This window comes from Lolium rigidum, chromosome 1, assembly GCF_022539505.1.
Source record: "Lolium rigidum isolate FL_2022 chromosome 1, APGP_CSIRO_Lrig_0.1, whole genome shotgun sequence".
NCBI lineage: Eukaryota > Viridiplantae > Streptophyta > Magnoliopsida > Poales > Poaceae > Lolium > Lolium rigidum.
In genome coordinates, this window is record NC_061508.1 from 88,522,037 (window position 1) to 88,526,436 (window position 4,400).

At 41.5% G+C, this 4,400-nt stretch overlaps 1 long non-coding RNA gene across 1 annotated transcript; it reads left to right on the forward strand.

The window, feature by feature from the left end:
- The first annotated feature begins 475 nt into the window (after positions 1–475).
- Positions 476–1,843, forward strand: LOC124677332. Its single transcript, XR_006994025.1, has 3 exons — positions 476–989; positions 1,095–1,321; positions 1,623–1,843. It is a non-coding gene; the product is annotated as an uncharacterized LOC124677332 (long non-coding RNA).
- The last annotated feature ends 2,557 nt before the right edge of the window (positions 1,844–4,400 follow it).

The following is a 4,400-nucleotide window of genomic DNA, read 5'->3' on the forward strand; positions in this document are numbered from 1 at the left end:
AAGAGCATGTCTAATGGAACCCTTAAATCTGTATATAACCGTTTTTTTACGGATTTAAGGGTTCAAATGCCATTTAGCGAAACCCCTAAACCTCTAAATCTGTAAAAAAAATTAGAGGTTGAGGCCCCAACCCGTGCTCCGACCTGTACATTTAAGGGTTGGAGGGGCCAACCCCTACCACAACCTGTACAAGTAACCGTTTTTTACGGGTTTAAGGGTTCCACTAAATGCCTCCTGTTTTTCACACCTCCAACCCCTCCAATTTTGCCAATTCTCGACCCTTATAGCTATAAGGGTTTAAGGGTTCATTAGACATGCTCTAAGGCTGTTGCATTCCCTGCATTCTCAGCGTTTGGACGGCGCGCGAGTCACCGTGTGGACCGGGTGCGTGGGCCTGCGTGGTGTTCTGGATAAGGAAAACTCCCACGGCCCTTCTCTCTCCCCAGAAGAACATGGAGTATGGGGCTAGGGTTTCTGGCCGCCGCCACGAGAGCTCCGGCCACGGCCTTTCCGCTCGACCGTCCATCTGTATGTGTCGCACCGCCGCCGACCGGCTTCCGACGAGGGCGATCTCTCCGCCCTCCGCGAGCAGACCTCCCTCGCCTCCTCCGTCGCTGTCTCCGACCTCGACCTCGCCTTCCAAATCCAGCTCGCCGAGGCATCCAAGTATCCCTCCGCGGCTCCGCCTCGATGCCGGTGTGTGTAACCTCTCCTCCTCCAAAGCAAAGCCCCCGCCTCCTTCCCCACTGCCATTCCTTACCCGATCCGGAAGCCAACCCCGACCTTCCTTGCCTCCTGTCGCCCGCACTTCTCCGTGAACCGTCCGACCACCCGGAGCACATTCTCCGCGACGAGAGTTTTCGTTTGGGCCGGGGCTTGTGGCTTCCTGATGTTGTGGTCTCTGGTATCATGTGTCTGCTGAGGTCGTTTTGCAGTTTGCAGAAGGCTTTGACATGAGGCGGGGTTCTCTGATTTGGGGGCTGCAGCTGGTATGTTTTATTATGTATTTCTCCTATGGATTTTCATCATTTAATTATGTTATTGGCTAGCATATGATTGATGGATTGTTATTGGTATGTCTTCTGTTGTTGCAGTGGGTTTGATTGGGTTGTACTCCATGTGGTCATAGGTCAAAGAGCTTTGTGATGCGATCATTACTGAGAATAAATGATTGATCCAGTTATCCAGAGTTTCAGTCCGTATTCTAAATGATACAACACCAGCACGAGACTATACATGACATGACAGTCACAGTTCAGAGGCTCGACACCCGGTGAAACTTCTTAAGATCTCTGAAACTAAGGACAGACTTATGGTTTAGGTTTGTTTGTTCTTACACAAATACCTTAGTAATCCGTACATTTTTTCCTGTAAAAAAAGTACTCTTTATTTCCTATACTAAAAGCGATTGAGAGATATTCCTTAATCCCAATTGTTGGTAAGTGTGAGTAGATTTCATGCTGTTGGCAGATTATTGTTTGCTCAGCCTATTAATCTATGGTTGATCTGTTAAAATGGTCACGATGTCATTGGATAAAAATAGTTGTATGTTCATATTTAGTTCAGCCTATTATATGTGCTGAGTAGCTGTGGTCCAAAGATTTATTTCTCTATTATTTCAGGGACAATTCCTTAGGGCATGCATTTGTAATGCCTTATGTTCCTCCCAGTGGATGGCCTAGCCATAAGTGAAGTACAACCTTTGTTTTAAATATAAGATGTTTTGGAAGTTTAAATTGAACTCCAAAAGCGTCTTATATTTAGAAACGGAGGAAGTAGTTTCTAATGGAATTTATACATTTCTGTAATGTTGTAACCCTGAAAGAAATCAAATGAAGATGGCGACTGAAATTATACTATTTTACCTCTTCTGTGGTTCATACATTTTTTACAATTTCTTCGCTTGGAGAAGCTCTCTGCCTTTGGTGCTATGTAGTTTGTTATTTCATTACTATAACCATTTAAGACATGGTATATTTTTTCTATTGGAATAAGTCGATTTCTTTGGGTGTGCTTGAGCTGTGCTACATTGTCTTGGTGGTTTAGGCTGAGTTTTCTGTACCTCAATTTCTAGATGGAAATAACTTTTCGGTTTTGTAAAACTTTCTTCACCTCAACTTAATCTGTAGGGAATAGCAATGGCTGCATCTTATTATTATTACTTACCAGCCATGGCAAACACATGCCATAATAAACAATATAGGCATATTTCTTAGTAAAATATCATCATAAGATTGCGTGGCATTATCTCTGTAGTATTGTATGCTCATTCTTTATGTGGCAGAGTCTCTGCCCATGTAACTGTAAAATGGAGATTGAAATTTCAGATGCATGTTAAACAAAGATGAAGCAACATTTTGTTTAGTTCCCCAGTAAATGCAAATGAAACATTGTTGCCTAGATGTGAGCTTGAGTGTTTCCTTATCTGAGCACACGTTAGGACAGTCAATTTGCGCGGATATTCTCAGTATTCTGAATTTGCAGCAAAACTCCCAGCATTTTGTACTGATTTAGATGGTACAATACTAAATTTTCACTTGACTGAAGATTTCAGTCTGTAAGCATCACACAAGTTCTTCGGGCGAGCAGGTGATTTATTCTGTTGTTTTGCATAAGTAACTACCTGGAACTAGCTAGCCCTTCATAGTTTCACATGCTTCTTGCAAATATCTTATCTCTTCACGGTTTGTTAGGTAGAGAAATGAAACAATGGGGAAAACTCGAATCCAGATCTGGCACATCTCAGTCTGAAACTTTGAACTGAGTAAATAAGAATATAAAGATATGTACTGATGATAACTATTTTGCCTCTCCGTGTTCTTTTCATGGTGATATATTTTGAGCTTATAAACCATTCTCTTCTAAGTGCCAACTTCAGCTGCTGTCATTTGTGAGTTGTACTTCGGCCTATTGTTGCCAAAAAGTGTTCTGTTACAGCAAGGTAAATCCAGTCCCAACTCCACGAGGCACCTGTATATTTTACTAATAGACATAAATCAGTGCACTGATGTGTGCAGAAGGCTAAATGCAACATAAATTGCAGTGAAGATCTAGCAAATTATTACCTGAAGAGTAGGTAAGATTAGAGGCAATGTAAAAGTGAATTAGTTTATATCTCATTCAGATTTACGAACTTTAAAAGCACCAATAGCCTTTCTATGACTTTGTGAAGTACCAAAATGAGGAAGTATTGCATGTAGTACAAATATGGATCTGATTCTCATGCTTCCACTTCGTTATTGAGATCTAATTTGGATTAGTTTATATCTCATTCAGATTTAAGAACTTTTAAAGCACCCATTCTATGATTTTGTGAAGTACCAAAATGAGGAAGTACTGCATGTAGTACAAATTTGAGTTTTTCCTGCCCTACATTTTTGGATTATACAAAGGTGGACAATAGTATATTTAGTCCATGAATTTTTTTATATAGAAGTAATTTATACTTATCCACGAACTTCATTTATAAATATTTAGGCCTACTCTCCTAAATTCTTCGTACTTCAGAGATTACTTGATCATTAGCTCAAATCATTGGGTTGGGCAAATGGATAGGTATGCTTAAAATTTGTCTGTAACTGGGAGTTCTATTCTTTGTCAGAATTACATATATTGTCTTATTCAGTTTATATATAAACAGAATTTGCTCTGTTTGTTCATTTTACAACATTTGCATGCTTAATGTGTCCATCCATTTTCAAGCTTTGAGATATATACTCATATTTATGTAAAGAAAAGGCACAGGGACTAATGTTTACTGAAGTAACCTTTTTTTATGGCAAGGGAGGAATACTATTTAACAAAGGAACTCAATTTGTTTTGTCAAATTTTTACTCTTGAACTTACAATATCCTACCAGTTAGTGACATATGTTTTAAGAAGTCTCATGTCAATGCACAATTAGATTGAAAAACGACGTGGAATTAGCTTGATGGGGTGTTTTAATAATATGGCACTCTTGCTGGTGGATTGAGTACTACTACTGGCACCTGTCCGATGGTCACCAGGTTAGTTCAACGGTTTTAGAAACAGAGATAATGACTGGGAACAATAAGGGTCAGTGTGTGCATGGTTTTAAAGGCATCGCCTAAGCGACGCTTAAGCGTCCGAGCGTTCCAGGAGGGAAAGGCGTCGGCGTCGCCTTTGTTTTCTGCCCAAGGCGTCCAAAGGCGTCTCTGAGGCATCCAAAGGCGTCGCCTAGGCGCGAAATCGCCGCCTTGCAAGAATCTGGACGCCTCTGTTCTGTGCGCGGGAAACTTTGGGATGGCAGGAGGGGAAAACAGAAATGGCGGGCTGGGAGGGAAATTGAGGGCCATCTATAGGGGAAAGAGAGGGGAGAGAGAGAGAGGGGAGCTCCTTTCACGCGACCTCCCCAACTCTGGCCAGATCTGCTGCTGCTC